This window comes from Macaca nemestrina, chromosome 2, assembly GCF_043159975.1.
Source record: "Macaca nemestrina isolate mMacNem1 chromosome 2, mMacNem.hap1, whole genome shotgun sequence".
Classification (NCBI taxonomy): domain Eukaryota; kingdom Metazoa; phylum Chordata; class Mammalia; order Primates; family Cercopithecidae; genus Macaca; species Macaca nemestrina.
Window position 1 is genome coordinate 168,746,596 of NC_092126.1, and position 27,704 is coordinate 168,774,299.

At 33.4% G+C, this 27,704-nt stretch overlaps 1 protein-coding gene across 32 annotated transcripts in view; it reads left to right on the forward strand.

Annotated features, from left to right (window-relative positions):
• Nucleotides 1-27,704, forward strand: part of LOC105470366 (zinc finger and BTB domain containing 20) — an 814,500-nt gene that overhangs the window by 108,215 nt on the left and 678,581 nt on the right. For 16 of the 32 annotated variants that reach the window (XM_071089351.1, XM_071089342.1, XM_071089354.1 and 13 more), the window contains one exon: nucleotides 1-27,704. This exon is cut by the window's left edge; it is cut by the window's right edge and continues 12,257 nt beyond it. The exons of the other annotated variants lie outside the window; for them this stretch is intronic. The gene's annotated coding sequence lies outside the window, so the exon portion shown is untranslated. 32 annotated transcript variants of the gene reach the window in all.

Sequence of the window (27,704 nt, forward strand, 5' to 3'; positions counted from 1 at the left end):
TTACAAACCAACATCATCTGGTTTAGCTTTTATTTCTTTACTGTCACTTATTTTGCCTTTCAAACTAGCCAGGTAATAAGACCGAGTCACATTAAGCTTTGCCTGCTCATTGGAGGTCTGAAGCTTGGAAAACAGTATGCCTGATACTTATAAATAAAATGAATGTATCTATAAATCAAAATCAGCTGTCTGAATTTAGTTTTTTTTTTTTTTTTTTTTTTTTTTTTCTTCTCACTGCAAAATAAAAGAGGGTGAACCTACACTAGTTGGCTGGCAGTAAGAATACCAACATTTAGTCTTATGTGATTTGAAACTTCTTGGAGAGTGTGTTAGGCCATTCTTATATTGCCATAAAGAAATACCTGAAACAGGTTAATTTATGAAGAAAAGAGGCTTAATTGGCTCATAGTTCTACAGGCTGTACAGGAAGCATGGTGCTGGCATCTGCTTGGTTTCTGGGGAGGCCTAAGGAATCTTACAGTAATGGCAGAAGGCAAAGGAGAAGCAGGTACTTCACATGGCAAAAGCAGGAGCAAGGATGTGAGGAGGTGCCACATGCATTCAAGCAACCAGATCTCATGTGAACTCACAGTGAGAGCTCACTTATTACCAAGGAGATGGTGCCAAGCCATTCATGAGGTGTCTACCCCCATGATCCAAATACCTCCCACCAGGCCCTCCTCCAACACTGGAGACCATATTTCAACATGAGATTTGGAGGGGACACATATTAAAACCATAAGAGACAATAAATTCTGAAAATAAGGGCTTATGAATGCAAGGAATAGTGGGGGAATATTAGTGACAAAGAAAATGTGGAGTAAAACTTTGTATCTCAAAATTCTACTCCTATATGTTAGATGCTCTCTTTTTTTCTGGTTTCAACTACTTTCATTTATTTTATTATTTCTTCTGAGACCAGAGTTTTGCTCTGCTGCCCAGGCTGGAGTGTAGTGGTGCAATCTCAGCTCACTGCAACCTCCGCCTCTGGGTTCAGGTGAGTATCTTGCCTCAGCCTCCCGAGTAGCTGGGATTACAGATGGCTGCCACCACACCCGGCTAATTTTTTTAAAAAATTTTTAGTAGAGACGGGTTTTCACCTTGTTGGCCAGGCTGGTTTCAAACTCCTGACCTCAAGTGAGCAGTCTACCTCGGCCTCCCAAAGTGCTGGGATTACAGGTGTGAGCCACCATGCCTGACCTTCAACTGCTTTTTAAACAAATTATTAAAAGACGTTGTAAACTCTTAGACTATGTTTTCAGTGTTAAAACATGAAATAGGCTCATTAATTCTTATATAGAAAATTTATAATTCAATATTTAAAGCATTGTCAACATGACTTTATGGGTAGAAGCAATATTTTCAGAGCTAAGGCTAGGAAAAGGACATGCATTTCTAGAAAGCTGCAACCAAAAGCTGGAAAGGCCAGAAATTATAGAGAGAGAAGTTAATGAAAATTTTTACTAATGACATCTTCAGTTAATTATTTTCTCCCTTTGTATTAATAAGGCCCCAAATCTTAGATTTAATTTAGGATATCAACACTTATGATCAAAGATAATAGTCCCCTTTCTCTTTGCATACTTTTGTATTTGGTTTAAAAAATGGAGTATGATCATAACGCATGGAAAAGATGTAGCTTATTGGTGAAGATCTCATGGATAATTTTCAAATTTGGAAGAAGTAAGTTTATATTTCTCTTTCTTGATTTAATTGGGTCTTACCTAACAAATTAACTTTCACTGTAAAATAAAATTTTAGTTTTTAATCCAAAAAGGGAAACCTGAATGCATTTTGTATGAGTGTGGGTATATATGCTGAATTTGACCAGTTTGTAAATCAGTAAGTGGGTAATTCAAGGTCAAACGAAAACTATTCAGTTGGGGAAAAGGGTGGGGTAAGAGAATTTAATTGTTTTGGAATGTACTCAATAAAAATATTTCTTTTTTTAACTCTAGGAAAATATACTGGATACTTTGTTTCTAAACTCATTGTTGCACAAATAAATAAAGATGTTTTAAAATGAGCTCTATTCTTTTTCAAGACCTAAATGGAAGTTTCCTCTGCATTTGAGCAGACTTCAGCTACTAATTTGCAGATGAACTGATCTGTTGGAAAGATTTTACATATGGACCTTAACATGTTTTACCTTTTATAAAAAAGTGAACATAATGTTTTAAAACTGGCATTTTTCTTCACCGACGGCATAGAGTATATTGTGATAGGGTTTTAAGTAGTTGGAACACTAAATTGAGCTTTGAAAGAGAATGCTCCTATCAGCTCCTCTTTTTTCAATTCCTCTGTACATCTCAAATTCCTGTATTGCTCTGCTTATGACTTTTGCTTTCTTTCTTGTTTCATAATGCTAAAATGGCATGGTCTCAGTCTGGTTTAGTTTGTCTTGGTGGAGAGTATCATCAACAACAAGAAAAACGAGGACAGCTGTTAAGGGATTGGATTCTTAGCTGGAGATGGAGTGGCAAGAGAGGAAGGCAGAAATAAAAGTTACCCCCTATCTGTTAGAATAAACTCTTTAAAAAAGGAAAACCTTATTCTCATAATTCAAGCAGGCTCATTGTAGCCGCTTTCCCTCAGGAAATAGACAGAGGGAGACCTTCCACACTACTAAATAAACAATTCTACTGTTGAGTATTCAAACTTTTGTGTCTAATTTTAAAGGTGTGATGACATGGGGCAAACAGAACTGCTTCTCTATAAGGAATTTATAGTTATTTGGAACATTTTACATCCTAAGTTACAAACTATTTTTGTGTTTCTTACTAATCATGTTAACATATTATCAACCAAACATAAAAATATATAGAGCTTCTCCAATGTAAATTCCTTGGTATAACTAAATATTGGTCATAATTTTCTTTGACATATAAATTCTTCCAAAATAATTGTTAGAAACCATGGGCTTAATGAATATACAATCCAATTTATAGCATTTGCATTCTCTTCCTCTCTGTTTATCACAGAATGGCATTAGAATCATTTGGTTCTATCATTTCCTTGTCTTAATCTTGTCCTAGTTCTCAATTGTTTTTCAGTTGTGAAACATGACAAAGTGAACCAAAGACTGGATTTGTAATCCAAAAACTAGAGTTTTGGTTTTGGTACTATTATTTATTAACTGTACCATATAAATTGGGAAAATAATTTACATGAGCCCCAGTTTCATTCCTTGTAAAATGTGAATTGTAATGTTTGTCCATATTGTAATGGTGGTAATTGAAGAAGAGGAGAGATGGTGAATATAAAATTACTTTATGAATTTTAGGTGTTTTACATATTATGTATTATTATTATTTAAAAACAAATGGCAACTTTTGAAAGAGAAATTTAAGATTCCATTGAACTCAAGGTTGTATTTTTAATTTTCTCCAAATATTTTTATAATCCTCAACTGCCTTTTCCATCATGCACCAACATGGGCTTTACCTCTTTTAAAAAATGCATGTTCCCCTTACAGTAGTCTATTACTTCATGCCAATCAGTCTAAATAGTACATATTCATTTAATGGGATTTTTGAATAAAGGAATTATTTAAGTCAAAAATACAGGCTCAGAAATAATAACTGATGTTATGAAGACTTGGGCACTCTATGTCGCCATCTAGTGCCCATTAATTTACCCTTGCTGGTGCCAGTAATTTGAGGATTCCACTACCCCTGAAATGTTTCAAGGCAAAAACTAGTATTTATAGAAATGAGTTTCTCACACATGATGCATATATATTGTCTAAACTGCAAATGTGAGCATGTCACCTTTCTACTTGAAAACATTTCTTTGTGCGCAAGGTTAAACCCAAACACCTTAGCATGGCTTATATTGACCCCAGATATTTAGTCATGATCTGCTTTGTCAATCTTCTTTTCACTCTTTCCATACTGTATGCCTCACATTTCAGCTTTACCAAATTTCTTGCCTTTTTCACTAACCACACCATGTACTTTCATGCCTCTGAGTACATAATGCTGCTTCTGCCTGAAATATCATTCCATTCCCTTACTGTCTAGTGAAATCCTATTGATCTTTTAAAGCCCAGCTCAAATATCACCTCCTCAGTGAAGTCTTCCTTGATTCTCCTGGGAAAGTTAAATGCCATTCCAGTGTGCTCCCAGAGCACAGGCTTCTAGAATAAGATCTTACACTTTGGAAATGATTATTTTTGGGTGTCTGCTTACCCTGACATATTATAAGCATAGGCTTTGTCTTATTCTCTCTTTTTGTATGCCACTTGGCAGTCTTTGGCACATACCAGGCTCTGAATAAATATTTGTTGAATGAATGACAATGATTCAATCAGTCAGTGAGTCATTCAGAATTATATAAAGCCATACCACTTGAAATTAAAAAAATTATGTATATAACTTTATTATTATTTTTAATTGACAAATGAAATTGTATATATTTATGGTGAGCAAAGTGATGTTTTAACATATATATATACACACTCAGTGTGAAATAATCAAGCTAATTATCATCTGTCATCTCACATATTTATCATTTGTATGTGTGTGTGTATGTGTGTATATGGTGATAACATTTAAAATCTACTCTCAGCAATTTTCAGGTGTGTAGTGCATTATTTATTACCAACTATATGTTATCATGCTGTAAAATAGATCGCCATAATTTATATCTCCTGTCTAACTGAAATTTTGTACCCTTTGACCAACATGTCCCCATTCTCCACACCCCCCAAGCCACAACCTTTGGTTACCACCACTATTCAAAAAATAACTTTTGAAAAGCAATGTCCAGTGCATAAACTTCTTAAATTGGGAAAATGAAAAACTTTTTAATACTTTGCTGATAAAAATCAGACAATTGTAGGTTGATAACTGCAGATTCCAGGCCACATTGGAAAAACATCCACCACTCAACATTATTAAGTATTTTAATTCTGAGCTTTGAGAAGACTGATAGAATCATATTGTATAACTGCTTTAAGGGTAATCTAGGCCAACTCCCCACTTTTGGCATAAACACCTCCAGTCTCTTTATGTTGACTAATATTTCAAGCAACACATCATCTGCGAGCAATTCTGATGTTGAGAGGTTCTTATTTACTTTGAGTTGAAACTATATCTAGTATTCTCAACCCATCATTTTATTAAGAGTATATCCCTTGGGAACGTATAGAGTAGTCTCATTTGAAGTTTTCAAACATTTGAAACGTTTTCTATCCCGATTGTTTTCCTAATTGCACAGTCAACATGTAATACCCTTGATTCTTTCTGCCATTCCAAATATGTTATGATGTTAGTCTTTCACCCTTCCTTTTCCCCCTTCTTAGAATATTATTGTGCTTCTGGGTCATCTGTATCACAGTATTGATCATGCCATCTGACCATTGCTGATGAGAGTGGGAATGTCATCTCCCTTATTCTAGATACTGTTATTCTGTCAGGTCAGTTTAACATTTAATTGGATTTTTTCAGTACCCATATCACATGGTTGACTCATATCTGACCTTACTGGAGATGCTATCTCATCTTATCCGAGGATACAGTAACAGGTCATTGAGATATTATCTAGTTATGATGTCAGAGAAGAAGGCAATAATCTCCAGTAAAGGGAGAGAGTGTAAAAAAAAAATAAAAGGGTAAAAAATTGCATAACTTAGATGTAATACAATGGCTAAAAGGTGGTGAAAATATTATTTTAAAATGTTAAATCTTTAGATGTTACCACTTTCATATTGCAGATGTGTGAAGCAAATGTTGATGATAGTATTTAGAATTAAAATATTAAAATTTTAATTTTAACATTTCCTTTGAATATAATGATGTTAATAGTTTACGAGCAACAGATTTTTAAAAATTGATGATTTCTATAATGTTGGATGCATTGTTTATATTTAGGGACAAACTTGTTTAGGGAAAATTTAGCTTTGGTTTTACAATAAAAATTGAAGGAAAAATATATTCAGGAAACTTCACTGGGATGAGTTTCGTCCATTCAACAAGTATTCTATGTTATTTTCATTGCTTATGTTTTTGAGTATTTACTGCATAAGTGTATAAAGTATGTTTATCAATGTACTGATTGTATTTACACCTATTTATTTGTGATATTTACGCTTTCTAGTTATATTGTAAACCTTTATGGCCAAGTCAGTTTTCACCTTGCTTTGTATGTGCTTGTATCATAGAGTTCTGTGATGTTATTATACATAAAAGGGACAAGCTTTGTTATTGGAAATTGTTAATTGAGTTTATGAGTATCTTCAAAATGAAGGGTGTGTAGTACTTGCCTTGTTCCTAATAAATGCATTTTGGATTAACCAGTATGTACTGGTTAACCCACCTTAGAGCTAACATAGATTTTCCCTGTAGGTTTTTGACCCTGTGACATTTATCATCATGAATAGGCTTGAGATTGGAAGTTTAACCCGGAAAAGCTGTTATTTATTTTTTAATTTTATTTTAATTAATTAATTAATTTATTTGGAGACGGAGTCTCACTCTGTTGCCCAGGCTGGAGTGCAGTGGCGCGACGGCTCACTGCAAGCTCCGCCTCCCGGGTTCACGCCATTCTGCTGCCTCAGCCTCCGGAGTAGCTGGGACTACAGGCGCCTGCCACCACACCCAGCTATTTTTTTGTATTTCCCCGTTAGCCAGGATGGTCTCGATCCTCTGACCTCGTGATCCACCTGCCTTAGCCTCCCAATGTTATTTCTTTAAAAACCTGTGACTATAACTTTGTAATGTGTGACAGTGTAGGAGGTGGCATCACTCGTGTGAAACTTCATTGTTTGAATAGTTGTAAGGATAATGGAGTTAGTTATTTAATCATGTTTTAGACCTCATTTGTGGTATTTGGAAATTAAAATATTCTGTGTACTAAAACCTCAAAGAATAAATGTTTTCTAGCATATTTATTTATTTAAAAATAACACTTAAGGCAAGATTTAAAGAAATAGCAACTTATAGGTACAGTTATGTGTTTCCTGATTTTTGTGCTCATCTTCACCTATCAATTACTGCTTAAACCACATTCCTCCCCCTGGATTAATTCTTAGAATGTATTTATACTTCTCCTTATAGACTACTAACTTGTTTACAGCTCCAATTGTGCTTTGGAACATTTTAGCTTCAGATATTCTTGCAAGAGGATTTTTATTTTAAATTACCAACTCTGTCCCAGTTTTGAAAGTCCAAATTATCTAGTTAAAAATTCTTTACTTGGGGCCGACCATGGTGGCTCACGCCTGTAATCCCAGCACTTTGGGAGGTCGAGGCTGGTGGATCATTTGAGGTCAGGAGTTTGAGACCAGCCTGGCCAATGTGGTGAAACCCTGCCTCTACTAAAAACGAATGGAAAAAGATCAGCTGGGCATGGTGGCACATGCCTGTAATCCCAGCTGCTCAGGAGTGTGAGACAGGAGAATCGCCTGAACCTGGGAGACGGAGGTTGCGCTAAACCGAGATTGTGCCACTGCACTCCGACGTGGGTGAGGGAGTGAGACTCCGTTTCCACCTCCTCCCTCCGCCCCTTCCACCTGGTCAGTTTTCTTAATCTCACGATCTTTGTTTCTGAAATAGGTGGACCTTACCAGATTGTTAAGCAAAATGATTATGATATTTAATGAGGAATGCTCAAGATTATCCTCGGTATTAGTAAAAGCTCAATAAACAGTAATGATCATAAATATATTATTATTTAATCAGATTTCTCTGTTGTCCATTTGAATCAGCAAATCATTCTCCTGAACCTTAAAGACTGTAGCTCCAGTTTCACTGTAAGCTTCCTCTATGATGAAACTAAATTATATTCTAGAATGCTTTCTGCTAATGCTAGGAGGAATGTTCTTGGTTTACTTTGTGGACATTCATCGTAAGTTCTATATGGGTTAGAGTCCCTACAGATATGTATTTTTTTCAGTCTCAGGGCCATATTAGAAAAAAAAGTTAATGCTGTCTCTTCAAGCCCAGTGATTACCATGAAAAGTTCCCTATATATGTATTTTTTGGGTGGGGCAGGTCACATTTAAAAAAAATCACAAAGTGGCCGGGTGCCGTGGCGCACACCTATAATCCCAGCACTTTGGGAGGCGGAGGCGGGCAGATCACAAGATCAAGAGATCGAGACCATCCTGGCCAACATGGTGAAATGCCGTCTCTACTAAAAATGCAAAAACTAGCTGGGTGTGGTGGCACGCGCCTGTAGTCCCAGCTACTCGGGAGGCTGAGGCAGGAGAATCGCTTGAACCTTGGAGGCGGAAGTTGAAGTGAGCCGAGATTGCACAACTGCTCTCCAGCCTGGAGACAGAGCAAGACGGTAGTCCCAGCTAGTCGGGAGGCTGAGGCAGGAGAGTCACTTGAACCCGGGAAGCGGAGGTTACAGTGGGCCGAGATCGCGACACTACACTTCAGCCTGGCGACAGAGTGAGACTCCTCGAAAAAAGAAAAAAAGAAAAAAAAGTCAAAAAGCTTTTCTCCCATTTTTTTCAACTTTTTTATTGGAGTAAAATACACATAACAAAATTCACCACCTTATTCAATTTTAACTGTACAGTTTGGTGACATTAAGTACATTCATATTATTGTGAAACCAATACCACCAAGTATCTCCAGAATTATTTTCATCTTGCAAACTTAAAGCCTGTACACATAAAAGAATAACTCCTCATTTTTCCTCCCCACCAGCATCCATTTTTCCTACCCACAACCACCGTTGTGCTTTCAGTCTCTGTGATTTTAATTTCCCTAAGTACCTCATATAAACTGGATCATACAGTATTTGTCTTTTTGTGTTTGGCTTTATTTCATTTAGCATAATGTCCTCAAAGTTGACTCATGTTGTAGCATATGTCACAATTTCCTTACTTTTTAAGACTGAATAATATTCCATTGTGTATATACATCACAATTTGTGTATCCATTTTTCCATCCAATAGACACTTGGATTGCTTCTACTTTTTAGTAATTGTGAATATGGGTGTTGTGAATATGGCTGCTGTGAACATATGAACAAATATCTCTTCAAGACCCTGCTGTCAATTCTTTTGAATATATACCCAGAGGTGGAATTGCTCTGTCATATGGTAGTTCTATTTTTAATTTTTTGAGAAACTGCCATGATGTTTTTCACATTTCTATCAAAGGCATAAAATGGTTCCAACTTCTCCACATCCTTACTAAAACGTGTGTGTGTGTGTGTGTGTTTGATAGAAGCAATTCTAATTGGTGTGAGATTCCATTTCATTGTAGCTTTGATTGACATTTCCCAAATGATTAGTCATGTTGAACATCTTTTCATGTGCTTGTTTGCCATTTGTATATCTTTCTTGGAAATAAGTCTGTTCAAGTTCTTTGCACAGTTTTGATTCAGGTTTTTTGTTGTTGTTGTTGTTGTTGTTGTTGTGTTTTTAGGAGTTCTCTATATATTTTGGAATATTAGCCCCTTATTCAATATGAAACTTGCAAATATGTTCCCTCATTCAGTGGTTTGCATTTTTACTCTGTTGATGGTGACTTTCGATGTGCATTTAATGTTTAATTTTTATGAAGCCTAATTTGTGTTTTTTGTTGTCATTGCCTATGACCTGTTGTCATACTCAAATAAAAAACGTAATTTTACTTATTTCTTTCTGATTTAGGTGCCTTTCATTTCTTTTTTTCCTATTGACTGCTCTGAATGGGACTTTCAGTACTATGTGGAATAGTACTTGCCTTGTTGCTGATCTCAGAGGAAGAGTCCCTACTCTTGAGTATTATTTTAGCTGTGGGGTTTCAATATATGGATTTTATTATGTTGAGGTTGTTTATTATTCCTAGTTTTTAAGGATTTTTATTATAAAAGGATGTCAGATTTTGTCAAGTAGTTTTTCTGCATTAATCAAGATTATTGTTTTTTCCCTTTATTTTGTTAATGTGGTATACTATGTTGATCGGTTTACATCTGTTAAAAATCCTTGCATTTCAACAACAAATCCTACTTGGTCATAGGGTAAAATCCTTTTAATATGCTACTGAATTTGGTTTGCTACATTTTGTTAAGGATTTTCAATTCTTGTCAGTGCTCATAGAGATACTGGTCTGTTGTTTTTATTTATTGTGTTTTTGTCTGGTTTTGGCATTAGGGTAATACAGGCCTCATAGAATCAACCAGGGAGTGTTTCCTTCTCTGAATTTTTTGGAAAAGTTTGAGAGGGATTCTTTTTTATGACTGAATAATATTTCATTATGTATATATGCCACATCTTCTTTATCTATTCATCTGTTGATGGACACTTCCAAATCTTAGCTATTTTAAACAGTGCTGCAACAAACATAAGAGTGCAGATATCTGTTTGATATACTGATTTCCTTTCTTTCTGCTGGTATGTACATACCCAGCAGTGGGAATACTGGATCATGTGGTAGCTCAATTTTTAGTTTTTTTGAGGAACCTCTAGTTGATTTTAGCCCTTTTAAAAATATTTGGTAGAACTCACCAGTGAACCAATCAGGTCCAGGACTTTTCTTTATTGGGAGATTTTTGAATATTGATTCTATCTCCTTACAAGTTATAGGTCTATTCAGATTTTCTATTTCTTTGTGGTTTAGTTATAGTAGGTTTTGTTTTTCTAGGAATTTCTACATTTCAACTAGGTTATCCAATTTCTTGGCCTAGCAATTGCTCATAGTGCTCTTTTATAATCATTTTTATTTCTGTAGAATAGTAGTAGTGCTTCCCCTCTCATTTCTGATTTTTGTAATTTGAGTCTTCTCTTTTTTTCTTAGTATGTATATCCAAAGGTTTGTCAATCTTGTTAATATTTTTGAAGAACCAACTTTTGGTTTTATTGGTTTTATCTTATTTTTCTATTCTGTATTTTTCATCTGCTCTAATATGTATTTCTTTCCTCCTGCTAGCTGTGGGTTTAATTTCTTTTTTTTTTTTTTTCCTAGTTCCTTAGGTTGTAAAGTTAGGTTGCTTATTTGAGATCTTGTTTGTTTTTTAATGTAAGTATTTATAATTATAAACTTTCCCCTTAGCACTCCTTTTGCTGTGTTTCCTAAGTTTTGATATGGGATAACACTTTTTCATTCATCTCTAGATGTTTTCTAATTTCTCTTGTGATTTCTTTTTTGATCCTTTGTTTAAGAGTATGTTGCCTAACTATTTTCCTTTTGTTACTGATTTCTAACTTTATCCCTTTGTGGTCAGAAAGGATACTTTGTATGATATTTGTCTATTTAAATATATGGAGACTTAATTTGTGGCCTAACATGTGGTCTATCCTGGACACTGGTAGTTGCCTTATGTACACTTGAGAAGCTTGTGTATTCTGTTGTTGTTGGGTGGAGTGTTCCCAGTATGTCTGTTTTATTGTTATTGTTCCTTGTATTACTAACAAATTAGTTTTACAGTTTTCTGTACCTTACAACCCCCCATTTCTGTTCCCAGAAAATATCTATAATATTTTATTCAATTTGTTCTTGTAGTGACTGTGTAATGTAACTTTTCCTGTCTTTTCTCCTTCCTTGTGTCTCCTGCAGTCACACACTTCTCTTTCCTCATTACTCAGGTTTAAAAACATAGGTTTCTTAAAAGATCAATAAAGTGGTTACTTCATTATATATAATCATATCACTCCCTAATACAATATAGTTTATTGTGTGCTTACTGTCAAAGCCATTTTATAGAGAAAGCTCAATCTGGACCGTATTAAATAAAATACATGCTGTTATACTGCCTTTCATTTCATGCCAAAAATTCTAGAAAAAATTATATTTTTAAAGGATTAGGACCACCAGATATATCTAAGAAGTCATGGTTCTTACCACTGGCTAATTTAGCTCATTTAAACAATTTGAATTTTCCCACTTCCCTTGAAAGCCCAAAGGAAGACAATTTTGTCATGATAATATGACACTAACTTATCTTTTGATAAGGGTATTAAGAGCAAGCAGTCTGATGTACTCAGGGTTGGATAGCATGCCCCAATTTTTGTTGACTAGTGACCTCTAAAACTTATTACATTTGAGCCCACTTAATATCAAGTCACCTAATGGAAGCACATTTTTTCCACCAAATCATTTTGTACTAATTCAGTACAATTTTACCCATTTAATATCAATTGACACTAAACGATTTCCTGTGCAATGTCAATTGAAAATCACTGATTTCCTTCTAATACAGCACTTAGTGTCAATTTCTGTGTGTAGCAAAAGCATTTTTTCAATTAACTACACCATATAATTTTTTGTTTTTAGTTGTTTGCATGGACTGTCTGATAATAGTTTTGTGAAACAAAGACATAAGAAGGAGAAAAGGATGACTTTCTTTTTTGGCATTAAATAATTTAAATCTCATGATTTTATTTTCAGTCTAAAGGAGGTCAAATAGCTCCTTGGAAAACTTTGAATTATATCAAGCAATGTGGTGGTAAATCGACATTAGCAGTAAATAGAATTCTGTATTTTGGCACGTTGTATATACTAGGCTTATATAGAAAATGTTTTGACTAATAAAAAACATCATAAGTTCCTCCTCTCATGATTTAGTTCAAGAAGATGTACTGTTGAATAATGATTAATGATAATTATTCTTTCCTTTGTTAGAGGGATGAGCTCACTTAAATATCCTTATGCACTCTTACTAGAAAAGTGGTTTACCATTACCTCCACTAATTCATGAAAACTGGGAAAGCTGTGTGGACTAGCACAGCTAGGAGAAGCACAGCTGAAGCTGTTCTTTTGATTAGATAATACCAGGTTTACTCAGCAAACACAAATATTTTCTTAATATATACATCTCTTCATCATTCTGGATGATGACGGGCAATGAGGAAACTGGAGTAGATCCTGATTTTCTTAGAAAATTATGAAGGGATGTATGTAAATAAAAACAGAAAATTACTTAAAGTTATATAGAAATTTTATGCATATTGACTTTTTATTAAAGTACTAGGGTACTTAGCCAAACACTTTGTAGGATATCTGCCTAGATAAGGCATGACCTCTTCACATAACAGAAATCAACATCTAATGAGAGAAAAGACTCATAAATGAGAAATCATTTAAAAACAATAAACTTCAAGTGATAAATTGTGGGACACAGTTTGTATATGGTACATGTGTTTAGAATTTTAGGAATATCAATATATACCTAGAATACTCTAGGATGACTCATTGAGCTGTACCCTGAAGGAAGCTTGTGGTATAACGTCGAAAGGAGGACAGAATGATCTCATTACGTTGTCTTTTTTTTTTCTTTCACACTTCTTACACAGTTTGATGCCTCTTGTGTTGTTTGTTTCCCTATTGACGTTAGCTTCATTTTGGAATAATCTTAATTAGAAGATATTTTAGCAATAATTCAAACTAATATTTTCGAATGTGTACTAATTGACAGATATAATACTAGGAAATGAGCAAGGAGAAAGAGGTAAAATGTTACCCTTTCTCTTGAGGAACTTTAATCATAGGGGTGGAGTAATACATGTAAACAGATAATATTAAATAGCATTAAATAGTGCAACAATGTACTATGGGCAAACAAAGGAAGGCCACATATTCCAGCCTGATAATTCAAAGACGACTTCTTGTTGTCTAAAGGGATGTCAGAAATGACCCTTGAAAGATGAACAGGAGATGTATAGACAGGGAAGGAAGGAGGATCTCTTCAGTCAAAGGGGACTATATGTATAAAAGCATGGAAATTATAAACATGGTATATGTGGGAAGTCATTATACCCAAATGTAAGTGTATTTTACAAAGTTCCTATAATAATGTATGTACTGTTTTATAACAATTTCTCCGTTTAACACTATATGCTAGTTGTTTTTCCCAGGTCCTTAATTATTTTTCATAGGACATTGTTTTCAGCTGCTGTATGATACTCTGTCATATGTTGCAAATAGTTTTTTCTAAATTTATTGTTTGCCTTTTAGTTTCATTTGTTTTTGCTATACAGACCTTTCATTTTTATGTGTTCAAATATTCTATTTTTAAAAAACATATTACATTTTTTATGGCTTCTGCCTTTGCTTTTATGCTTAGGAAGACCTTCTCCAACCCAAGATAAGATTAAAAATTCTTCTATATTTGCTTCTAGTTCTTTTATGGTTTTATTGTTTACATATAACTCTTCAAACCATCTGGAATTTTATTTTGATATACAGTGTGAGATAGGCTCTAAATTTACTCTGTTCTAAATATTTAACCAGTTGTCTCAGCACCATCAATTGAAAAAATCTATGTTTTTCCCACTGATTTAAAATGCATTATTTATCATATGCTAAATACTTAATTTACAAATGGGCTTGTTTCTTGCCTTTCTATTTGATTTCCAGCCTATTTTTTCTCTTCAGTTCTATCAGTTTCTATATGGTTTACTGGGACTATGCTATTTATTGTGGCTTTTACAATACAGTTTAAACCTGCTAATGAAAGTTTCTTTTTAGTATTTTTCATTTTAAAAGGTTAGTGGCTATTCTTAACCAATTTTTAATAAGAGGTTTAGAATTATTTAATCAAGGCCTCTCTACCACTACCTGCCCCACTTCAATTTTATTGGACTTCTGAGAATGGTTGCATTAAATTTATGAACTGTTTTGGGGAAAATTGACATAGAGGTTTCTTATCTGTAAGATGTCTTAATATATTCAAGATATTTTTAACATTACTTAGAAAAACATTTTTTCCATATAAGTCTAACATTTTTCTTGTAGTGTTAGTTTCTATGTATTTTTTATTTTTTATCATTGGTAATAAGAGATTGTTCTTTCTGTTGCACTTTTAAATGGCTGTTTTTGGTATGTATGTGTGTCTGTGTGTGTGTGTGCGCGCGTATAGTAAACAAGGAGCTTGCTGATTTATAAGTTCTAATTATTTCTTAATTTTTTTTATTCTACTCCTTTCTCATATTTATAGTTCATGTTAGGTGGTATTGCTGGAGCTTCCAAATTATAATAATAAGGGCTAGCAAGAGTTTGTTTTTCTCTTGGCTTCAGTGGGAATACCACTAATGTTTTCCACCATTAGGTGTAGTGTCAACCATTTTATAGGTAGATATTCTTCATTATGTTAAAGAGTTTCATCATAGTTTATTAAGAGTTTTAAAATTAAGAATTGTTATTGATTTTTATTACATGCATTTTCAGCACTATCAAAATTATTGTTTTTATCATACTTATATTTATTATCTAAATTTATCATATAATATATTAGTAGATATTCTAATGGAAAACTATTTCAACTTTCTTGGTCATCACAAATTATTTTTAATATATTGTTATATATTACTTGCTGAGAAGTTTTATATCCTTATAAGCAAAATTATCTATATTAATACTAATAGGAATACAATGTGAGCCATATATGCAATTTAAAATTTTCTTGTGACTACATTTTTAAAAAGCAAAAAGAAACAGGTGAAATTAATTTTAATAATGTATTTTATTTAAAATGATATAGCCAAGATATTACCATTTTAATATGTAATATGAAAATGGTAATGAGTTATTTTAGAGTTTTTTATAGTGAATTCTAAAAATCTGATGCTTTACACTTGCATCTGATCCTAATCCAACGGAGTCAAATAACAGTGTTCAGTAGCCTCCTTTGCTGTACTGTGAAGTCACATTTTTAGGCTTTTGCTAGCCTTAGAAAATGAATTTGGAAATATTTTGTTTTTGTTACTATGCTATGGGTTTATTTTGATCCTTGAAAACTTAATGAAATTCAATTTTCTGTTAAAACTGGGGTTTAAGGAGATATTGGTCAAATGATATGACATTTCAATTAGGTGGAATAAGTTTAAGAGATCTATTGTACAACATGATGACTATAGTTAATAATATATGTATTCTTGAAAAATGATGAGTGGATGTTTACTCAAAAAAAACTATGTGAGGTAATACATGTGTTAATTAGCTAAATTAGTTGTTCTACAAGGTATATATACTTAAAAACATCATGGTATACATGGAAAATACATAGAATTTTATCTATCAATTTTTGAAAAAGGAAATTAAATAGAATTTTCTCTTGAACCACCTGTTTCTGGAACCTTTCTGTAATTAATTTTTAAATTTATTGGCCTCTTAAAATTTTCCATTTATAGAGTCAATTTTGAAAATTTATATTCTCTTAGAAGGTTATGTCCTGAGATTTTCAATTTTATTATATATATCTGTAATAGTATTTTGACATATTTTAATGCTTTATGAATATTTGTAGTACATTTCTTATTCTTTATTTTGTGTGTGTGTGCATTGTCTTCCATATTACTTGATTAACAAAATTGGGTAATTACTTACAGAATATTTTGTGAAATAAGAATACTTTACTTTTATTAATGCAGAATCCAAAGGACTGCATTACACACCATAGGATATAGTCAAGAAACCTTTGGACATGGGAGTTTCAAGCTCAAAGGAGAATTCATACCTGAAGAGAAATTTGAAGCTATCAATACATTGGTAGTTGATAAGGTCATGAAAAGAGATTGCCAAAGGAAAATGTGTTGAATAGGAAGAGACAGAATATCCATAAGAGTGCGTGATTCAGCAGCATTGATTTCTTTTCTTGCCTTGTCAGTAACACAATATTTTTAGTATAAATTTAAATGGACAAATTTCCCTTAATGTAAGAACAAACACTTTAAGCTTGTGTCAGAAAGATAAAAGCTAATTACCTTCATGTAATAGGAAAATTGAGAAATATTTATGCAAATCCTTCACATATGTATTAAGCCTGGAAGCAGGAAAGTGGAGTTTATTCTTATTTAAACCCTTCATTTTACAGGGGAGGAATCCCAGGTCCACAGATACAATTTTTTTCCTAAAGACATTATATTAAATAAGGCTTTCCTCAATTTGTATAATTTTTATTTTGTGATCCTATGAATCATTTTTTCTTGATATATGTAAATATTTCTTATATTTTATTACTTTTATTGTGGGGATCATGCTTTTCCAACTAGAAAACCATTCCTTGCTATTTCAGGTATCTGAAGTGAATCTTCATAATAATATCAAAGAATATACCCGAAGGAATATAAGTCATTCTGTTATAAAGACACATGCATGTGTATGTTCATGGCAGCACTATTCACAATAGCAAAGACATGGATTCAACCTAAATGCCCATCAATGATAGACTGGTTAAAGAAAATGTGATACATATACACCATGGAATACTATGCAGCCATAAAAAGAATGCGATCATGTTCTCAGGGACATGGATGGATAGGGCTGAAAGCTGTTATCCTTAGCAAACTAACAGAGGAACAAAAAACCAAATACCACATGTTCTCATTTATAAGTGGGATCTAAATGATGAGAACACATGGACACATAGAGGGGAACAACACACACTGGGGCCCATCAGAGGATGGAACGTGGGAGGAGGGAGAGGATCAGGAAAAATAACTAATGGATACTTGGCTTAATACCTGGTTGATGAAATAATCTGTACAACAAACCCCCATGACACAAATTTACCTTTGTAATGAACAAAGTTAAAAAAAAGAATAAGGCAAATTTTATAATTTTAAATTGATACATAATTTCTATTTTAGTAACAGTAGTTACCAGTGGTAGCTACTACTACTAACAATAATTAAATTCAATTGTATTTTCTTAGTGAATATGTAGCTGCTATGTTGTTTAAATAATAATAGTGTTAGGGCATCTAAAGGGAAGTTTTATGTGGTAGAGTTAACCCCTCTCTGTTGTGATTGAAGTGTATGAGGAAAGTCTTACTTTTCTAATGGCCTACTGTACAGTTCTTGAAATTCCCATCACTAGCAAACAGTTCTTTTCAAATGGAGTGACTTGTTAAAATGCAAGAGGGATGTGAGATATATGCTTTACTCTTTTAATATCCAGTGTGAGTTAATTTGTGAGATTATTTTCCCAAAGCACCAATCCAAAAGGGGTGCCTTAAGGGAAAATGAGACTCAATAACAGTTAAGTTTTAATGAGGAGGATAAAAAGGTGGGTTGCGAGTATGGGGAAAATCCAAGGAATCAAGTAGAGGTCTCTGAGTACCAGATGTATAATCAGGATAGTAGACTGTTCTTAGTCCCATTATGGGCCTTATCAATTTATATTGCAGTTTCTCCCTCTCCACCTAGGTTGTAAACTCTTCCATGTCAAAGAATGCCTAATTCATCTATCAATAGCACTTACCATAGTTCCTGGAAAATAGTTAGGATTCAGTAAATATTTATTGGATAAATAAAGGAAAAAATTGAATCTAGGAGTTAGGGGTTATTACAAGGAAGAAAAAGGGAGAGTCTAAAGAAAACACTGTCAGTCCTATTTTTGGCCTTGACCAACTTTGCTTTCTCCCAACAGTAGTCCTCTCATTTAGTCTTGCAAGAAGAGGTAAACTACAAAAACTTTCCATATGTTATACATTAACCCATGTAGTTTAGTTATGAAATGAGATATAGATATCAAATATAAATACCAGTTTCAAAAATTATACAGTAAAATACATTTAACTTTGAAGTACTAGTCATTTAATATTTGACTCAAATAGAGATAAAGAGATATAAGTTGGAATCATTAAAATCTTAATTGAATTTTTATGATTGAACTAGTTATGCTTGGAAGTACTGGTTAAAAATATTCTGATTGTAAAGAACATTTTCTTTACTTTAGCATCATTTTTCCCCTCTGAGTACACCAGTAGTGTAATGTAAGAATCAAAAAGGAGAGAAAGAAAAGGGAGAAAAGTGGGGGAGGGAGAATATAAAATTTGGACAGATTACAAAGAAATTAAGTGAAAGGAAGGAACAATTTAAAAAAGGAAAGAAAGAAGTACAAAGAGTAAGGATTTGTTGAAAACTCTATAGTGGAACAGTTTACTCAAGTTTGGATTTGTCTAAGAGAAGTACAGTATATTTCAATTCCTTATGACAATCAAGATGGGAAGATGACTATGAGAGGGATAGCAGAGATAAGGAATGTAGAAGAAAAGAAGGTGATGCAGAACTGAAAAAGACACAGACATGAGAGCTGAGAAAGAACACATGGGACACAGGCATAGAAAGACAGAATGAAAAACAAAACAAAAAAAATAGAGTTTATGGGATTCAACAGAATTGAATCTAGGCATGTCGTGTAGCGCCAGCAAAGTTGAAACAAGCACAGTTTTACTGTGTAAGCTATGAATAGAAAGTAAACTGTCCATTTTTTTTTTTAAAGATAGAAACCCTATGCTACGTTGAAAACTTACTTCCTCCTAGTTCTTTCTTCCATTTCGACCTGTTAAGGTTTCAATCTCTGTCCTTCTAGGTACAATTTAAATGTCATGCTCCAGTTAAAATGAATTTTTCTCTCTCTGTATTTATATAGTGCTTTCTAACTCCAAAAGAACACTTAAATCTGTCTCACAGTAGTCATTGAAGGTTATCTCCTTACCTCACTATTTGTTCATGAGTCAGGGCTGGTCTCATTGTTTCTTTATCTCCATCTCCATAGATTCAAATCTTTTGAACAAATGTCTCTTAACTTTTTCTTCAAAATTGTTACTAAAGTGTCTTAAAGGCCAAAATGTTGCTAGTATTCAGAATAATTTTTCAAAATGAAGGGATTCCTAAAATTATTATGCTACGGAGTAAATTAAATATTTATCTTACCTGGAATAGCCACTTTCAAAATGTCTCCAAGTTTTTTTTAAATTTATTTTTAACTAAGAAGAGCATTCTCAGTGGAAATGTATAAAATATTTTAACATAATATTTAGTTTGACAAATATACAAACATTTCCATTGTTAGACTCCACATATTTTAAGTAATGATGACTTATTTTGAGCGTGGAAGAGAGTAGATTGTTTGAATTGTAAAAGTAGAATTTCTTGGTAGCAGAAGAAAAAGGATCCTTTTTACAGAACTTAGTTTATATAGCATAACACATGCAAATATGTTCATTTGAGAAAATATTCATGTTTGAACATTGACTCAAGTTTGCATTCATTATATAAAAATTTTTAAATAAAACTTTTACAATGTAGGACATCATTGAAAAGAACAGCTTCATTACACATAAACATTTAACAATATTTCTAATGTTGCATATGTGTAGTTTTTTTTACAAACGTTCTTAACTTCATGGGTATGTGTGTACACACAGATACTATATATATGTATCTATGGAAATATACATACTACCCCCATCTTTACAGTAAGCTTGTTATAGAAAGACAATGCGTTTTCAGTAAGTAAGCTTGATTTTGTTTTTGCTGCTGAACTTCATATGTTTAGGCCTGATTTCAGTGAAAAATCAAGTTGACTAAATCCAAAATTCAAACATAAAGTTCTTTGTATTCATGCAAGCTATTATCCGGGAAAAGAACAATTAAGACTTTTACTTAGAAAACACTCTAAATTAAAAATGGCATTCCAAAAATATGAGGAAAGACTCAAGTGGTACATAAAATTAGACTAGATGAAACTTGTCCATTAATGTAAAGTAAAAATAAAAGAAGTAACTAAAGGATAAAAAACCTATAGTCCATGGCTGTATCCTGCCTTTTACTCCATCTAACAGCCTGTAAAAATTTAAATTAACTCACAGATCTAGCCAGTAGGACATTCGATCTTACAAAGTTATACCATAGCAATAATGTTCTGCCTCATAGTGGTATTAAAAGAAAGTTTCGTTTAATATAAGGGAAGTCTTTCATTTATAATAAAGCTCTTCAATGTAAAGTCAATCCAACAAAAATATTTCAATAAATGTTTAAAAGACGTACAATGTAAGCATAAATGGAAGAGAATAGGTATTATATGTGTGTGTGTATAGAGAGAGTATATGTACAATATGTTTATTTAAAGTAGAGATGAATAAACATGAAGAAGCAAACTGGATTTACCTATGAGGCAGGGGAGAGAATGTAATGAGTACAGTACAATAAAGTCTCTAGATTTTATCTTTTATCATCCTCGAAAAAGACAATTAAATATTTTAAAAAGGAAAAGAAAGAAAATGTTTCTTCCTTGAACTGCTTTTGAGATTCCTTTACTCGAAGTTAAAAACTGTAGCTGCCATAACTAGTTGGGTCATTAGTTTATCTAAACCTGTCTAGACCTGACTGTAGTGTTTCCCGTTATATGCCTCTGAATTAATTATCATTTGCAAAGATCTGAAACCTTTGTCACTGAAGCTACTTTCATGGGATTTAACAAAACATTTTGAACTGTTGTGAAAATACTGAGGCTAAACTGTTGGTTGGCTGCAATTGGTATTATTTTTGGTAATCTATAGGTATAGCATAACCATGCTCACACATATATCAATTTTAAAATATAATTTGTCTTTTTTGAATAAGCAATAAAACACTAAAGCCTGTATTACATAAGAGCCTGGGTACTCTGGTGGCTCAAGACATTTGGGTTTCAGCTTTTTGCTTGAAAATACATTTGAGGAAGTGCAACTAATCCTAGGCAGAGTTGTGCTGCCCAGGAATGTCTTGTCCTTCCAGTCTTAGAGGAAAGAGCAAATACTTCATTTCCAATCATGCTGTCTGCTTCTTGCATGCACAGTTCAAAAATCCTTTTCTGTTAGCTGGACTGTTCTGCATTTACCTTCTGGATTTTTGTTGTTCTTATTTTTGTGGAAGCATTTTATTTCTTCTCTAATTATTTCTAACTCTTCTCTGCGTGTGTCTTCCCTAGTTTGCTCAGTTTTTCCTTTTACTGCCTCTTCGGAGTTCTCTGTCCAACCAAGATTTTCTTTGCTGTTTTATATAACCATGTTGACTCTTATTTTGGTTTTGGATGTGTGTACCTTAGGAAGAGACTGCACTTCATTGTCATTAATGTTCCTCAGACATCTTCCACCTGCATTCAGTATATATATTCAGACTTTATTTCACATTCTTTCAAATTCTCTTTCCACCCTTAGTCCATTAATTTTGTAATATAACTTTTATATGAAACAAATGTTCCTAGGTACAGCAAAGACTAAAAGAACAAATAAAGTACTCAGATGTCTGCTAATTTTTCATGAGTCTAATGTTAACATTGAGACCATTTCAGTATGTATTAAGTCTGAAACTTCCTTTTTTATTGTATTTACATAATATTTGCTGCTTGAAGCACTAAACATAGGACATGCACTAAATTCTTCAGGGATTCCTGTGTTACATAATTTTGTTCACTAAATCCCAGGTAATTATAAACCTCATTTTGTTTAAAATACCATGATTTCACTTGGTAAAATTCATTCAATGCAATTTTCTTTTTGCCCCAAAACAACCCCTGAATATGATCATAAATTATTTGTCAATGAATTATGTAGGTTCATAATTAATCTGTCTAAATTTTTTTCTCTGTCAAGATGAAGGGCAGATTTAAATTGCTATATAAATAGAGAGGGGTAACAACAACATCAGGAAAAATTAGATTTTTCTTTTCTTGTGGCAGCACTTACAAAATATTTAGTCAGGGTAGGTAAAGTATAACTGAGCAAATTGCTGAATTTCAAACTATAATTTGATGTCGGGTACAAAGGACAAAAAAGCACAAAATCTGGAGGGGAGAAAAGTTAACACTGTATTAAAATTGTCAAGCAACTTCTAAAGTAGATCAACTGCCTTCATAATATTCTCAGAACAAAATGTTCTCCAAGAGAAGATCTGATATGAAGAGCCAAAAAAATGAAAAACATTCACTACCAATTTACTGCAGTCACCCATAAACTATTACAAGAACATTATGTATTAGGGTTCAAGCCAGCAAGCTATTGAAGCAGACTGCCCTGGTGTCTTTTCATTTTACTTTAATGCTACCGAAGCATTAATAACTCTGCAAGGAATTGTACTTATGTTGAAATTATCTTATCATATAATCAATTTTTCAAATATTCCAAGTCTTTTAAGGTGAGCTTTGCTTCTTTGTTTCTTGTTGGTCAGTGTTGTTCCACTTTCACAAGTGTGATCATCATTTTTTGTTTGTCTAGTCCAATTCTTACTTTCATCTTGGAAACATATCAATCTAAATGGTGCTAATTGCCATAGTTAATGAATGCCAAGACATCTAGCACCCTTGGCCCCATTGCCATTTTATGTGTCTCTGCTCATGTGGAGATCAAAGAACAAAAGATGGAAAGAATCATATTTAAAAAATTAAGTAGATGTCACATATACACCTTTTTTGGTTTGTTGATTTTTCAACTTTCATTGGGAGAATAAATAATCCTGCTGAAATTACTTTCCTTTATAGTCTGTGGTTAATTTTATCTTGTTAACAAATTTTCTAACTAAACCTTTTTTAAAAATTTATTTAAAGGATAGCAATGATACTATGGCAGAGCATGATTAACCCAAAGATCTAACTCTTTAAACACACTAATCACGGTTCTTCCTTGGTGGCATAAATTCCAGGCAACCAAGACATCTTTCAGTCTTCTTTACTAATGGAAAATATTAGCACATATAAACTTTGTACAAAATTAGAAGTCCTGGTAACTTCATACATACAAATCAGCAGTGATTCAATGTGTGATTGAAACTTTAAGAGATTAAAAAAACAACAACAAAAATCCTTAGGCATAAACAGGATTAAATTTGGAAGAAGTCATTGAAATATAAATTTCAAGGAACTGGGTATTTCTTGCCAGCACGGAAATAACCACAATTTAGTAACATTTTCTGAAGCACATATTCATATATTTGTGTGATTATTTAGTATGTGCATGTGTGTTGTATATATGTATGTGTGTTTGTATTTCTACCTCAATTAGACTGTAAGATCCATGATCCATCCTTCATTTCATTACCATTGTATCTCCAATTCCAGCACAATGTCTGAAACATAGCATTTACTCAACACGTATTTGATAAAGAAATTATAGCAGTGATACAAATGAAATTGTACATATTTAAACTTTTTAAAATCCTGAATATGAAAGAAATTGTGAGAAAGCCTTAATGATAGCATACTTCCTCAATAGGTAGTTCAATTCACATCTCTCTGTGACAGCATTTTTTTTCTTGACCTATCTAAATAAAAATTGCCATCTTTAAACTATTAATTTATACTATAAATTTTTCTTAAAAAGATTTACCAATGATAGTTTAATGGAAATAACGTTGAATCTATAAATTACTTTGGGCAGTATGGTCATTTTCGTGATATTAATTCTTTCTATGCATGAGCATGGAATGTTTTTCCTTTTGTTTGTGTCCTTTCTAATTTCCACAAGGAGTGGTTTGTAGTTCTCCTTGAAAAGGTCCTTCACTTCCCTTGTCAGCTATATTCCTAGGTATCTCATTCTTTTTGTAGCAGTTGTGAATGGGAGTTCATTTGTGATTTTACTTTCTGCTTTCCTGTTGTTGGTGTATAGGAATGCTAGTGACTTTTGCACAATTGATTATGTATCCTGAGACTGCTGAAGTTGCTTATCAGCTTAAGAAGGTTTTGGACTGAGATGATGGGCTTTTCTAGACATGGGATCTTGTTATCTGCAAACAAAGATAATTTAACTTCCTCTCCCCCTATTTGAATACGTTTATTTCTTTCTCTTGCTCAATTGCCCTGGCCAGAACTTCCAATACTATACTGAGTAGGAGTGGTGAGAGATGGCATCCTTGTCTTGTGCCGGTTTTGAAGGAGAATGCTTCCAGCTTTTGTCCATTCTGTATGATATTGGCTGTGGGTATGTCATATATGGCTCTTACTATTTTGAGGTATGTTCCTTCAATACCTAGTTTATTGAGAGTTTTCAACATGAAGGGATGTTGAATTTTAAAATTCATATGAAACTCAAAAAGAGCCCAAATAGCCAAAACAATCCTAAGCAAAAAGAACAAAGCTGCAGGCATCATACTACTGAACTTCAAAGTACACTACAAGGCTACAGTAACCAAAACAGCATGGTACTGGTACAAAAACAGACACATAGACCCATGGAACAGAATAGAGAACTCAGAAATGAGACTACAAGCCTACAACCATCTGATCTTCAACAAACCTGACAAAAACAAGCAATGGGGAAAGGATTCCCTCTAATAAATGGTACTGGGAGAACTGGCTACCCATATGCAGAAAATTGAAACTGAACCCCTTCCTTACACCTTATATAAAAATTAACCCAAGGTGGATTAAGGACTTAAATGTAAAACCCCAAACTATAAAAACCGTAGAAGAAAATCTAGCCAATACCAGTCAGAACGTAGGCATGGGGAAGGATTTCATGACAAAAATGCTAAAAGGAATTGCAACAAAAGCAAAATGACAAATGGGATCTACTTAAACTGAAGCGCTTCTGCTCAGCAAAAGAAACTATCATCAGAGTGAACAGCCTACAGAATTAGAGAAAATTTTTCCTTTCTACCCATCTGACAAAAGTCTAATATCCAGAGTTGACAAGGAACTTAAACAAATTTGCAAGAAAAACCAAACAATCCCATTAAAAAGTGGGCAAAGCACATGAACAGACAGTTCTCAAAGGAAGACATTTATGCAGCCAACAAACATGTGAAAAAAACCTCAACATCAGTGATCATTAGAGAAATGCAAATCAGAACTATAATGGGATACTATCTCATGCCGGTCAGAATGGCAATTATTAAACAGTTCAGAAACAACAGATGCTGGTGAGGTTGCAGAGGAAAAGGAATGCTTTTGCACTGTTGGTGGGAGTGTAAATTAGTTCAACCATTGTGGAAGACAGTGGGGCAATTCTTCAGAGATCTAGAGGCAGAAATACCATTTGACCCAGCAATCCCATTACTGGGTATATACCCAAAGGAATATAAATCATTTTATTATAAAGATACATGCACATGTATGCCCATTGCAGCGGTATTCACAGTAGCAGAGACATGGAATCAACCCAAATGCCCATCAGTGATAAACTGGATAAAGAAAATGTGGTAAATATACATCATGGAATACTATGCAGCCATAAAAAGGAATGAGATCATGTCCTTTTCAGGGACATGGATGGAGCTGGAAGCCATTATCCTCAGCAAGCTAAAAGAGGAACAGAGAACCAAACACCACATATTCTTACCTATAAGTGGGAGCTGAACAATGAGAACACATGGACACATGGGGAGGGGGAACAACACATACTGGGGCCTCTCAGGGGTTTAGGTTGGGGGAAGTGAGAGCATCAGGAAGAATAGTTAATGGATGCTGGATTTAATACCTAGGTGGTGCGTTGATGTGCAGCAAACCACCATGGCACACATTTACCCATGTAACAAAGCTGCACATCCTGCAAATGTACCCTGGAAATTTTAAAAGTTGAAAAAAATATTTATCAGTCCAAAATAACTTTATTTACCTATCTTATTACTATAAATAAAGAAACAACATGTTTCTTTATTTGTGCACAGAACATATCTTATTGTATATCATATTGCTCATCTTAATTAGCTGATCTAGAATATGTTTTTTTGTATAACTATTATGTAATTAGTCGCATTCCAGTCAATCTTACATTAAAATAATAAGCAATGATTTCTACTTGCATAGCATGTAGGGCATCCGAGACCCATCACACAGCAGGTAAGACATCACAACTGTTGCTAAACTTCTCCTCACTCCTTCCATGATTTATTACCTCATAACAGAACTACAAATGTGATGTCATTAAGACAGCCAATAAGGTTTTCAACGAAATAGCTTTTCTTAGGCTTTTATAAAGTGACAGCCACTTTATAAGTTTATGGGTGAGGCAATGCAATGAAAAGCTTGTTTTGTTGTCTTTTGTATTGTCTTACAGTACTCCTTGACATGTTGCTTAAGCTAGTGTTTGAATGAGAAAAGTACTCAAATGAAAAACAAACAATAAGGAAACAAAAAACAAAAAAGACACTGAGAATCATAGATGCTTTGATAAACAAACACTTTGAAATTTAGAGCAACCCTTCTACGTTAACTAGTATACCCTAAGATCCATAAGAACACTTTTTGATTCATTGCTACATCTCCCAGCAGACTAACAGCCTAGGAGATCGTATAATTCACAGAAAAAAATATTTATGAATATTTATTTATTATTTTTATTTTTAATTTTTGTGGGTACTTAGTAGGTATATATATTAATGGGGTACATGAGATGTTTTGATAGAGGCATACAATGAGTAATAATCACATAAGAGTAAAGGGAGTATCCACCACCTCAAGCATTTATCCTTTGTATTACAAACAATCCAATTGTACACTTTTAGTTTTTTTTAAATTTACAATTAAATTATTTTTGACTATAGCCATCCCATTGTGCTAGCAAATACTAGGTATTATTCAATCGTTCTAGCTATTTTTAACCCATTAACCATCCCCACTTTTCCCACTACCCCGAACAACTATCTGTCCCAACCTCTGGTAGCCATCCTTCTACTCTTTATCTCTATGGTTCAATTATTTTAATTTTTAGCCCCCACAAATAAGTTTAAGCATGTGAAGTTTGTCTTTCTGTGCCTAGCTTATTTCACTTAACCTAATAATCTCCAGTTTATCGATGTTGTTTTAAATGACAGGATCTCATTCTGTTTTGTGGCTGAATAGTACTCTATTCTGTTTAAATACCACATTTTCTTTAGCCATCTGTTGATGCTATTGTAAATATCACTGCAATAAACATGGGAGTGCAGATATATCTTCAATATACTGATTTCTTTTCTTTTTAGTGTGTGTGTATATATACATATACTATACATGCACACATATATATATGTGTGTGTATATATACATATATACCCCTATATATTTATAGGGATTGCTGGATCTTAT